Here is a 13,840-nt window from a genome sequence, read left to right as displayed (position 1 = left end):
TATAACCTCAATTTTTATCAGTATACAAAGGATCTATACCTATATAACTAATTATAACCTTAATTTTGTATCAATATACAAACAAAATATACAATGTATAACAGTAGATTCAATAATCTACCCTTTTTGATATTGTTCCTATATTATTTCTATATACCCCTTTTTGCCTAAATAAAAAGGAACAATTTTAACTCTAAATACAGTAAAATTATTTATACTAATGAAGCTATTTTTACCAAAATTTCCACAATGTCCATCTTGGTTGTATTTATCAGTCTTAACATTAAGGGGTTTTTTGATGGGGGCATGGTGGTGAAAGCCTGGCTAGCTCAGTCTATAGAGCATGAGATTCTTAATCTCAGGGTTGAAGGTTCAGCCCCACATTGGGTGCCACATGTTGTTTTAAATGAAAATCCCAATCATTCTCTTTTACCAATAAAGACTCGGGAGCCAGGTGTTGGGATGAAAACCTGATAGCTCAGAGAGGCAGAGAAAGCACCCAGCTGACTTTCCTACTCAGCTCACATCCTGATGGAAAAGGCCCGAGAGGCTCCCTAGCTCAGCTGACAGCCCAGGAGGTGAAGGTCAAAAAACCCAAGGCCAAAGGCTTGCTAACTCAAAGCCCCAAATGTGAAAGGCCAAGGAGCTCCAGAGCTCCAGAGCTAAAGAGCTAAAGCTCCTTCTGCTTCTACACACAGTCTTTAATTTCCCTCACACCTCAACAGTTCCTCCGACTCTTTAATCCCTGTCAGCTGGTTTCTTGCTCCGCCTCTTTACCTAGGGTTAACTTTATTAAATCCTGTGTACAGAAAGATCTTGGATTAAAAGTGTGTGCTGTAGCTGGCTGAACCACACCACAATCACCTGTTTACAATAAATAGAAAGTTCTTAGATTAAAGGTGTGTGTTAGGGCTCAACCCCAAGACACAGGGATTTACAGTTCACAGTCTCAGGGTTCACAATGGGATCAAATGTCCTGCAACGCATCCATTTTAAGTCATTCTCGTAGACTTGGTGACTCCCTGGTCAAGCTTGGAATTACAGCATCATGCATAATAGGCACTGACAATAAAATAGACCCTTCTAGAAACCTGAGAGCTGACTTGGCAGATAAGAGCTCTTACTGCTCTTACAGAGGATGGGCATTCAGTACCCAGCACCTATATTAGCTGGCTCACAACTGCTTTAAACCTCAGCTTCTGGGGATCGGACACCCTCTTCTAGCCTGTGTGGAAACCTCTACACACATGTGAACACACACGCACAGACATACGCACACACACAAAATTAATACAATACACCTTTTCTTTCAAAGAGGACTTGGAATACTCATGTCTTCTGGGTAGGAGACCCCCTTTTCCCTGCCTTCCTCCTAGGAAGACACTGCTTAGTACACATAGTCTTAGCTACTGTCAACCTGGAAAGCCCCAGCTTGCAAGAAAGGCTTACTGTAAGATTCGGGGGTGTGGAGGCGGGGTCTTAGTTTTTACTGTGAAACTTAATGAGAAAATGACATCTAAGGTTGTGTTTACTATTTTGTTATATACAGGAAGGGGGAATCCAAGCTTTAGTAGGTAAGGGCAGAGCAAACTGCCCAGCAAATGTTGTTCAGAACAAGCTGAGCAGTCTAGTGGGTAAGTCAGTGGAATTCAGTCTCCTCCTTTTGAAAGAAGGGTCAGTAATATCTTACACATGAATTTGTTCTCAGGCTTCAGCCTTTGCTACGTGTGTACTTTTGCTAAATTTACAATGTTTTGTTAGCCACCTTAGCCTTTATAAAATGTTAATGAAATATTTTGCAATCATATAAAAGTTCTGTGAGGGAGTGTAATAAAGATTTACTGCCATCCACCAGGTAAATTTTTTTCACACAGAGAACTTAGTGGATAATTTTAAAGTACTTTTATACATCAAAATTTGAAAAGTGGAACAGGCTTAAATTTGCAAGCAAATATCTTTGAATGGACCAGCTTGTTTCCCCCCATCCCACCTCGTGTGTGTGTGTGTGTGTGTGTGTGTGTGTGTGTGTGTGTGTGTGTTGAAGGATTTCAAGAAATCTGCTTCATCCTCAAAAGATAAACGTCATTGGACTGTAGCCCAAAGAGTTACTAAGTACTGAAATGTTTCATATCTTGAGCAAATTAACCATTATGTTTTATCTCATTTTTAGGGTGTATGACTTATTTCCTTCAGTTGGTAATAAAAAACATCCCTGTGTCACTTAAACAAGTAATTAAGAAGACCATTTGCTATTTCTTGTTTCTAGAAGGCATTGATTTTATTTGTTGTGAGTTAATGATGCCTTGGTTGTCTGTGCTTATAGCTTCTAGTAGTTCAAAGGTGAATTGTTATCAAAATAAGAAAAAAATTATTTCAGTAATATTTAATTGTGCACCTGATCTTTAGCTGAAGTCATATGCTTTCCAACACACACACACACACACACACACACACACACACACACACACAGCCTTTTGCAAATTTGCCGAACTGTAAAACTAAACAGAGCTCTGAAGGAAGAAAGTATCAACGTAGAATGTTTGATTATTTGTTTGGATAGATGCCAGCTGTAGCTGAGTTGAATCATCGCTTTATGAGACATTTATTTGCATTAATGTGGCATTATTTAATAGGGTGAGTTTTGCATGAAACTATGTGTTTTATGAAACGAGAATGGGCTCTAGCTTTGCGGCTCCTTTTCATTAGCCTTCTGCAAGTGACTTTTGGAGAGATTTGTTTTCATCTTATTAGAATTTCTGCGCTATCGCGATGCTGGGCGCTGTACTGGGCTCTGGGAGGCATCACAGGAGAGTCTTGCGGAAGCTAGAAACTGTTCCTGCTGTTCGACAGCTGACTCTGCAGGAACAGAAAACCCTGCTTTCTCGTGTTTGCTCATTTCCACAGAGGAAATATTCCCACCACCTCCCATCTCAAGTTATAAATGTGATGCTCCCAAAAGCAAAATTGGGAAGAACTTAACCCCAATGCCCCTCACACTGGTGAAATAAGCATGCATCATATTACAGACACAAAGTTCAGTGGAGTAACAATTAGGAAATTATATGTTTTATATATGCACTGCCTTTTGTTATTATAAATAGTTAATTGGAAATTTAATCATTTTTAATGATAGCATTACATTAATGAGCAATTTGAAAAATTCCTGAAAATTTTAAGAGTTGCCTTCTAAAGCTAATACAAGCTATTTTCTGTACATCAGTATGGGGCAAATAAAAGAGTAAAACATGCATTAAAGGAAGCAGCCTCATTTTAATTGTTATTAGCAAAAGTAAGGTAGAAACAGGAAATCGGCATTGGCAACTCTGGAGAAAGAATGGTGTGTGTGTGTGTGTGTGTGTGTGTGTGTGTGTGTGTGTGTGTGTGGTGGGGGGTGCCAATATATGTAGTATGTCTACATATATATGTGAGTAGAGTGAATGCATGCTGAAATGTGCCTATGTCTACATGTGTGTACATGATGGAGCATGCATGGCCTGTGGATATATGTTGGAGCATGTGTCAGATGTGTCCATACTGGGCTATATCTGTCGGGAAGCAGAGAGATGTAAATATTGGTGTTAGTTTCCTCTCTCTGTTTATTCATTTTGGACCCCTGATCAAGGGACAGTGGTGCCCATGTTCAGTGTGGGTGCTCCTGTCTCAATTAAAACTGTCTAGTAGCGCCTCATTGAAAGACCCAAAGGTGTGTTTCCATGACAATTCTAAATCCTGTCATGTTGACAGTGAAGATTAGCTCTCAGAATCCTCCAGATAGTTCCCTTCTCCCTGCCCCCAACTCCTCTCTTCTGCTTTCGTATTTTTATTAGCATGTATTATTTGGTTATATTAGTGGGCAAAAATAGTTCTCAAAGCTTTGAAGGCTAAAAGCTCAAAATGAGATAGGCCATTGGTGTAGGCTCTGATGCAGGCGTGCGGGGAATGGGATCTCAGTGAGAGAACAGGAAGGTTGCCATGGGACCCTCAGGAGCCCCTAGGGTCTGCCTGCTCATTATGAAAGCCATTTGTCAAGAGTTAGCCAAGCCACACAAGAGCTTCTTCATCCCTTTGAGGGCAGTATCACTGAGGAACAAACGCTCAGGAGACTCAATCTGCTAAAACTTGTACCACCATCTGATACTACCCCATTGGTGCTGGGCTTCCAACATGTGGGAGACGAGCCATATCCAGATCAGAGGGGGCATTGGCCACCTTCTCTGAGCTTCAGAGTTACTGTGTTAAAGGATAAATAAGGCATCAAATGACTTGGGCTCATATACGGCCTTTAAACTTATGCCAGGGTGAGCTTGGACAATCCCTACTTCTGTTTGAAGGTCCATAAATTGAAAAGCATGATGGGAAGATTTTCAGTCTATTCTTGTTCACTAAAACTCCCCATCTTTCTGCCAGGCACATAATTATCACTCAGGATTTTGGTTATAAGGACAAGACCACAGGATAAGTTGTCAGTATGTAATTGATAAGTGAATTTGGTTGTAAGCATCATGCTTACACAGGCTGATGTCATTACTGTCCCTATTTAGAGATTGCTTTCCCAGCACACAGTAGTTATAAAGGTTGTGCTCTCCCTTTTTCTGGTAGCAAGAGTGTGATGAAACAGTGTTGGTCATTTAGTTTTCTGGAATATCTATGTCAGCTTTATGTGCCAGTGGGTTTCGAGTAGAAAATGGACTGAATCAGATCCGTGACTTCCCTGCATATTTCTAGCATTCAGTGAGATACATTTTCATTTTTCAAGACTGTTTCCCCATGAATAAAAAAGCACAAATTCCAAACTGCATCTTTCTAATATGCTTGTATATATTTATGCTTGTTATTAACACATTGAGTAGCCACTTGTTTCCAGTCACCAAAAGGTGCCAGGCTCCAGTCTCTGTGTCACATGGACCTGAACTTTACATCTCTTCCAGTTCTTTTAATTAACACAACCAATGGCAATTTTATTAAATATTTTGCAGTGGCATGAAGGACATTGCATTCCTAAACCACAGAAACAGTGGCCAGAAACAACCTGCTGGCTGTCTTTTTCCTCTTTGAAGCAGAGCTTGGCTTTGTACTAGCTCCTTTCCCATGCACAGAAAGCAGTACCCTTAGGACGGCCATCCTGAGAACACACAGCTGCTACCATCTCTTGCCACATCAGTCTTTGGTCTCACTGTTTCCTAGAAACACTGCTCTGCTTCCCCCCATAGAGGCTGTACTGTCTCCATGACGTTTTGTGTGTTAAGCATTTAAATCTGAGCCTTTGTGAAGATCCACTCATATTTGGCTATATGATTTAAATAAAAACATTCATGAAATTCAATTTCTCATGATTTATAAATAAAAAGTAGTATGAATCATTGTCCTGCAGACAGACATCCATGGTCTCTTGAATCCTCATCTGATCCTTGCTGCTGGCCAAGCATATCTGATCTTCCTCTCAGCCTGGGCAGTTGCGCTGGAAATTATAAGCTAGAATAATAAAAACACCATAAAGAATGACTGATGGGCTTCTTTCAGTCATTACTGAGGAACATAATGCTGTAGCAAGTTTCAGCTGCAGTTGTCAAAAACAGCAGATTCAAGAGAAAACTCAATAGAAAAAAAATCTTAATTTGGAAAAATTCCTTCAAAGAAGACTGTCATTTTCTTTGCCAAGTTTTACCCTTTGTATTTTTACCTAATCTAATGTAATGTGGTTATTAATATTTTGGTGCTTAAACATGATGTTTCTTATTATAAAGGGAGAAATAACAAAAAAAATCAAATTGAAAGCTCTAAACTGCCACAAAATATTCATGTTATATCCCTCTTATACAAAGTTAGTGTGATGAGATACAAATTAAGGAAGCAGTCCTGTTTTGTTTTGTTTTTAAGCTAGCACATTAAACTCATTAATCTATTAGAAGAGGGGCTTGATTGTAAACAACTATAATTTCTTAGCTATGATCTTAGCCTTTCAACATTCTCTTTCTTTTCTTGTTTTCCTCATAAAGCATATTTCTATGATCCATTTTAATGCTGTATAACATATTTATGGGACAGCATTACACATTAATGCCATAGGATTCATTTGAAAACCATCTGTTAGAATTCACTGGCAAATAGAAATTATCCTTATTAATGTTTCCTTAATTGAAATCTTTAAGATTATCCTTCCTAACCCATAGCAGAGAGACTGAAAATGAATCTTACTGCATTTGCACAGAAAGAACTCAAACTTCAATGCTTTGTATCCACCATATTTCGTTGTGTTATAAAAGTGAACTTAGGATTTACTAAGCCAGAAAAAGAATATCTCGTTTATATTTTTAGAATTCTGAACTTTAGGCTAAGTTGGAAGAAAGGACTTGACAGACATATTCAGATACGGGAGCAATAGTTTGATATGCATACTTGAGAAAAATCACTCGGTGGAGAAGATCAAATCCGTAGGAGGTTGCTCAGTGGGTTGAGTACTCACTTAGCATGGACAAGCTTGGGGTTCAATCCCCAGCACTTCATGAACCAGGGGTGGTGACACAGGCCTGGACTCCCGACACCCAGCAGGCAGAGATGGAAGGATCGAAATTCCATAACCATCCTCAGCGTGTAGCGATGGGGCCAGCTTCACAGAGGAACGAAACAAGGCCTCTTGATTCCAAGGGAGCACAACAGAGCTAAGGCATGTGTGTACTGTGTAAACACAGCCTATGTTGAACCTCAAGTAAGACATCACTTCTTCTTTACTGTGTAATTACTTGACTTATTTTCATTCCTTACTTGAACATGTAGGTAAGGCTGCCTAGAACACTGTGTAGTATGAAACGGAAGTATCCAATTCACGGAAACAAGTCCATAGGCTACAAGTGCTCTGCAGACAAACAGGAGACGACTCAACATCAGGCACTGCTGGCCAGATGGCAGCCATGTGCTATTTCGTTTTTAAAATAGACCGACTTTTATCCTTCTCGCGTCTAGCTGCAGAGTCCTCCCTACAGTGCGCTTGCTCCCGGGGCCTCTTTTCTAAGAACAAGGAGAGCAGCTGCTTACTTGACGTTTACAGTAAAAACAGCTGGAGAAGCGCACATGCCAATCCTGTAGCATCCGTGAGGTTTTGTCATCCGTACTCCTGGGGAATAGTCATGTGCTTAAACGGGACCAGGACTTTCCCATTTCAAATCTCCTACCCTTGCCACCAAAGCCCCATTTTTTTCTCAGTTCTGCTCAGTCAGGAAAGTTGTCGCCTCCAGGAGCAGCCAACACTGGCCTCAAACTCACACTCTTCCTGTGCCTACCTCCTACAAAAGCTTAGGACATTTTGCTCAGGAACAGAGGGACTTCACGTGAGCTGCATGTGTTTTTTAAGTTTTCCCAAAACAGCTTATTTTTTTAATTTTGAAGATTTTCATAAGAATGTCATAAGGGTGTGTGTGTGTGTGTGTGTGTGTGTGTGTGTGTGTGTGTGTGTGTTTGTGTGTGTAAATTGGGAAGTGGAGCTGGGGCAGGGAGAGGTGGCCAAGGTTGCCCTCTGGCCCCCACATGTATATATACTCACACAGGTACACAAGAACTCCCACAGATGCTCACACACACACACACACACACACACACACACACACACACACACACACATCCATATACACTTACACGCAAATAAGTTAGTAAAAATGAAGCCAGCATGTGAGTAACTTAAATGGACCATGCCTCACTTCCTCCTCCCCCTCTTTTCAGTACATATGTAATGGAACCTTCTGGCATCCTGGTGATACTAAAGTACCTTGCTGGTACTATCCCAGTGATTTTCAAATGAGGACAACTTTTCTTGTCAGCTCATTGACCAGCCAAGCAGCACAGGCTATGGAAAGTTATATAGAAAACTAGCTACAGACTGTGTGTGTGTTAACAGCCAAGGAGGAGGAAAGCTTTGTGTTATGGGATCCGTGGTTGCCAGGGTTTTTGTGCCGCTCTGCTAGCCCGTAAGTAGACCATGCGCCTCATGCTCTGGTCATCCCAGGCACTGACAGTGATGGACCGAGGACAGACTCACAGGGAGGCGCAGCCTGCAGAGAGCACGCTCATGAGACCTTGCTGGCTGCTCGGAGACATCCACATTAGTCAATCAATCACATCACATCCAAATTTGATCATATTGTCACAGTTCGGTGTAATTTGCCGTTAGTGATTTGTAAGTCAGCCGTGCCTTTTCTATAAAGGGAACTAAATAGCAGTTGATTTCTTCTTATTGTGTGTCATTGCTTTATTTGGTTAAAAGCCAACACCTCCGATCGGCTCGGTAAACTTCCGTGTCCCATCCGAGTGGGGTTAGTTCGGCTTTGTTCTTTACTTGGGTAGCTGGTGTTCTCTAGAACTTCAGGCCAATGAGGTCATAGAGCGTTGTGGTCTTTCACTTAACCCTGTGTTTTGAGTATGTGATCATGCTGTTTATAGCCTTTTCTTTGAGGCATAATACTCGTCGCCTGAACGTGAGGCTGTTTGTCACTTGCTGTTGATAAGCAACTTCTTTCACGTCTTTGGGTACACATCATTTCATTTGCTCGGGTCAGTGTCTTGGCGGGTGAACGCCGTCAGACCTCAGGGCACACAAATGTTAACTCTTAGAAGCAGCGGCTGTCGCCCACCAACAGTGGCTACCTTCTTCGCCATCTCCTCACCAATATCTAGTGTTCCCCACCTTTTTCATTTTACCCAGGGATAGTGTGTGGTTTTGAAATATGTACATTTGAAGAATTCTGTGGTCAATTTGAGTGCAGTGGATTATCCTGGGTTATTTCTGTATTGTATGACATTTTACATTACAAAATGTGGACACTTTTCAAACTTGTATAGATTATCTTTCTTCGTTGTTTTGTGTGAAGTGAGTAAGGAACACAGAGGCTAACAGGTAGGGGACAGTGAAGGGTCTGGTGCAGGAAAAGGCCTTGCCCTAGTTTTAGGTGGAACATGTGCTTTCGTGGGTTTTGTTCATCAGCTAAGGCGAGCACTCATTGATTCATTAATTCACAACCACAATTCTATTGCAATTGTCTCATAACACTTTCTAGTAGCACTCTCTGTCAGTCCACATGTTCATTCTGTGCTTTTCAACATGAAAGCTGCTAGGAACACATATGTTTCAGATACCTGAATGTGGCTGCGCAGCTCGGCTAGGTGTTTGTGTATGGCTGGTGGGTGGCTTGTTTGATAGCTTGTCTAAATACACATGTGCAGGTATGGCCTACTGTTTGGTTGCATTGTAAAACAATTTTCAAAGTCACACTAAAAAAATTCCAGCACTTCAGAGGTAGAGGCAGGTGGACCTCCGAGTTCCAGGCCAATCCTGGTTTATAAAGTGAGTTCCAGGACAGCCAGAGCTAACAGAGAATCCCTGTCTCCAAAAAAAACAAAAACAAAAAAGTCTTTATCGTTATATGCTGGGATGTCCAAGCTCAAAAGCAGCCGTTGAGCTTCGGTTTCAATGAAATATTTTACATGTGGTATTTTAAACACAAATTTTCAGTATTGTAAAATTATGTCCTATAGGCATGTATGGCCTACAGATCAGTGCTTACATGAAAGCCATAATAGCTATAAATATGAATAGATATAAAATCACATGTGTATTTAAAATGTTGAGGGTTTGTGATTTGCTTTTCTAACCTGATTTTGTGATTCTGGAGTGTGAACTCCGCAGAGGACATTGTGTCATAGCGTTGACATACAGGACATGCCCTGAGGGCTTAGGGTGTTGCGTAGCGGGCAGCTACCCCAGCCTATTCAGTGGCTTCCGTGTTCAGTCTGGCAGATCCTGGTGAAGGAGGGAGCTTTCCCGAGTGCCCTTGTGACTGACTGCCCCTGTGCGGTGCCCCTTGGTCAGAATCAGGAGGACAGCGAGTCATTAAAAACACCCATTTTCCTTCTGAATGCAGTCATTTCACTTCCGTGATTTGGCGATCGTGAAAGGTAGAGAGTCTCCGAATGGAGAGAGAAAAGAAGTGAACATGCAGGTTACATGGCTTTCTCCTCGATGACTCAATATAATGAGACAAAAGAAAATATTGTTTCTGTTTGTTTCCAACCTAGGATATTTTACGGATCTTAAGAAAGAGCTGTGAATATTGGTTTTTTTGGGTAAATTCCCAGAAATGTGAGACCATCCTAAATGATTGTGGAGCACAGATAAGTAAACTGACAATTGCCAATTAATTCCTTTCATCCTTTAAAATCATGCTTAAAAGTATAGATGCAATTGAAAAAAAAATGAAACACACATGTCTGTCATTGCTTTATGGAGGATGAAAGTCCACCCAGGAAGATCACTAGTGACCTCCCCGAGGTCATCCTATATCTGCCCCCCCCACCGTTTCTTGACTGTTAACCAATGCCTACTATGGAGCAGCTGATGGGGGGAAAAGGGTTGTTTGGGTTCACAGCTTCAGGACCTTTGATCCAGAGTCACTTGACGCCATTGCTTCTGAGCCCATAGTGTAGCACAGTGCAGAGGCTGTCCGCCCAGAGCAGAGTACCCATCATTGCGAGAGACTGTCAACATGTGTGTGCATGGGTATGTATGTGTGCATGTATGTGTGTGAGTGTGTGTGCATGTGTGTGTTGTCGGCCTGCCTAGATCACAAGATAAGAACTTCTAGGTGGTGGGGAGGAGGAGATGAGCAACACAGTGGCCAGGAACCTCAGCAGTGTCTGCATTCTCCCCCCACAGCGCAGGTTACATGGAAGGAGCTGGCACAGGCAGGGCAGGCATGTGGAGGGAAGGCGGGGTGCACCCTGGAGCCTCGTTATGAGAAGGGGGGTCTCAGCCTAGGATGACTGTGGATTTGTGGGATAACTCAAAATAGCATTTATCCTTATTCTAATGTTTCAGTATTCCTAAATACTGAATTCCGGGAGAGAGGGGAGGATCTTTATATGTATTTTATTTTTAAAAAAAAACTTTGCTTTTGTGGAATGTCTGAACAAAAACAAACTTCTAAGATGTTCTCCTCCTTCTTCCCTAGTTTTTTATTTTTGTAGATATACTGAAATTGATGTCCTATATTTTCCTGTTTTACCACTAATATGAGAATGCTTCTTTTGGGCTTAAGCAATATATTTTCTAATATCAATGAACTTTTTGAGCTGAAATGAAAATACAGGGATTATAATAATACCTTGAAGTTTCTACTGCCTCAAGTTGAGGCACCTGTACCTGCCTTAAGTCACATAGAGAGTGGAAATATGGATGGTGTAAAGATTTCCACACAGTTTAAATTTTATACTGTCAAAAGTAACAATAAACATGTTGTCTTTTGTATTACTTCTTTTTCTCCCAAATATCTAACAAAAATCAATTTGGTGAAGGAAAGATGCATTGTGACTAACAGTTCACGGGAAATGAGTCTATTGTGGGGCAGAACCATCACAGCTGGACCAGCCCTGAGTCTATTTGGGGGCAGAACCATCACAGCTGGACCAGCCCTGAGTCTATTTTGGGGCAGAACCATCACAGCTGGACCAGCCCTGAGTCTATTTTGGGGCAGAACCATCACAGCTGGACCAGCCCTGAGTCTGTTGTGGGGCAGAACCATCACAGCTGGACCAGCCCTGAGTCTGTTGTGGGGCAGAACCATCACAGCTGGACCAGCCCTGACCATGGAGTCAGGATGCTGCATGTTCACATCTCTTTGCCTCGGAAAGCAGAGAAATAGGGATACTGGCACTGAGCTGGCTTTTTCCTCTTTTCCATATTTATCTGGCCTATGTGTGCCACTCACATTCAGAACTGTTCCCCTCTCACCTCCATCAGTTCTCTCTGGAAATGCCCACAAAGACATGCCCAAGGGAAGCCTCTCTAATGGCTCAGTGCTTCTTAAGCCATTGACAATCCAAATTTAACATCCCTTCTATATATACAGAAATGTAGTAGTAATGCATAATTAATTAATAATTAAGAACTTAATTAAAAAATAAAGGACTAAGATGTTGTTGGGATTGTAGGAAAGCAGCTTAAAATGTGAGCATTTAGCTGTCTGTGTTGTCAGGAAATCTGAAGTTAGCAGTGGGTTAGAGAGGCGTATTACCTGCATGGCCCTGTTGCACCACAGCCATTGGTTCTGGGTGTTCTAAAATGGATGGTCCGAGCAGCATCCTTTCCTCTGATTGGTTATAATCCTAAACTTACACACCACCATCACAGAATCCTGTCCTCAAGCATGACTATGTGAAAGCCTAACATTCCGAGTAAAATTGTCTGCTGGATCAGCTGGTTTTGAGAAGTGTTTCTATTTAGTTGACTTTACCTATGGCTACTGTACTAATGGTATTATGTATGAGTGTATATTAGTTTGTAGCTGGTATACAGGTACACACTTTTCCTATTGAAACTATAAGGTAATATTTTAAACAAGCTGACCCACACAAAAAAAGCCACAGAAGATTAGCCTTGTCTCACGCCATGCCTTTGTTCAAAGGCTCTGGATCAATGTATATTTTCACTGTGCTCAGTGCTGAGTCTGTTTCCCCTCCCCCTGGTGTAGCTCTGGTGCCCTAAAGGCGGGGAGGAAGTATGCTTTGCATTTTGGAAAAGTATATAAAATGGTATAATCTAAGAGGTCGTCTGTCAAAGGTTATTTTTATGGAGACTTTAACCTATCATATCATAATTATTATTGGTAGCTTGCCCAGTTCCTGGGAACAGCCCTAAGTAGTCGAGAAAGCTTTGACAGCTGTAGTTGGGACACTGTCAAGATGTCAGGTCTTTTATTTTTTTAAAGCCTTCATTAAATTTTTCTGTTACCCTTATCTCTCACTCCCCTTGAAGCCACCACCCCAGAAGCCTTCTCCCCTGGTGTGCACCCCACAGTAGCTGTCTTGTGCAGCGACCAGGGAGAATAGGGTGCTAGTGTGAGTTGTTCTCTGGGCATTCCAACGCTACGCATCACACAAGTATTAGATAAAGAATTCAAGTCTTACTTTCAGTTCCTTTTTATAATAAGTGTTATATAATAATAATGATGATTTTTTAAAATTTTTTGAAAACAGATTTTTTTTGAAAATGGATTCTTCTTTCATACAATACTTCCTTACCACAGTTTCCTCTCCACCCCCCTCCTCTCCCAGACCTGCTCCCTTTCCTTGTCCTCTTCAGAAAAAAACAGGCATCCAAGAGACAACAGGCAAACAGGAAAAACAAAATACAGTAAAACAAGGCAAAACCCTGAGACTGAGGCTGGATAAGGCAACCCAACAGGAGGAAAAGAGTCCCAAGACCAGGCAAGAGTCAGAGATAAGCCCGCTCCCACCATTAGGAGTCCCACAAAAACACCAAGCTATCAGCCATAGCATATATAGTACTAAAGATTTTGGCAATACCAAGGAGACATTTTATATTTTGCTTCTAAAAATGAAATCACACAAGGCAACAAGTATTTATATTTGTATTTGTGTTAAAACATGTCAGGCTCATTTTGCTTAGAGAATTCTGAGAAGTAAATCAGAGCCACATAACAGCTTCTTAGAGTACTGGATGGCCGCTGACCCACTTTGCATGAAGGATTGGGCATACAGCTTGTAAGATGTACCCAGAGGTCATGGCCATGATGTGCAGTAAAGACCACAAAAAAGTAACAAATTTAAAAAGGTAAACACATGCTAAATGTGGAGAGTATATTAAAGAAAACTAAAGCAATTCCAAAACATAAAAAGTAATTGCTCTACATAAGAGTGATGAGCCAGTGAGTCTGTAGTACTTGCTCATTGGTAAAATTATTTAAGGGTAATAAAATTAAAGTAACTGAAGATTGTTTATACTGAAATAAAAGATTGAGGGGGAAAGGGTAAGCTGGGTCTCTCTGCTGTAGGAGCT

At 41.3% G+C, this 13,840-nt stretch overlaps 1 protein-coding gene across 4 annotated transcripts in view; it reads left to right on the top strand.

The window, feature by feature from the left end:
• The window catches only part of NR3C2 (nuclear receptor subfamily 3 group C member 2), a 302,223-nt gene that overhangs the window by 100,035 nt on the left and 188,348 nt on the right, over window positions 1–13,840 (top strand). The window lies entirely within an intron of this gene.

This window comes from Acomys minous, assembly GCF_964271855.1.
Source record: "Acomys minous genome assembly, chromosome: 14".
Lineage (NCBI taxonomy): Eukaryota > Metazoa > Chordata > Mammalia > Rodentia > Muridae > Acomys > Acomys minous.
The sequence above is the reverse complement of the archived record's forward strand: the minus strand, read 5'-3'. Positions and strand labels throughout refer to the sequence as shown.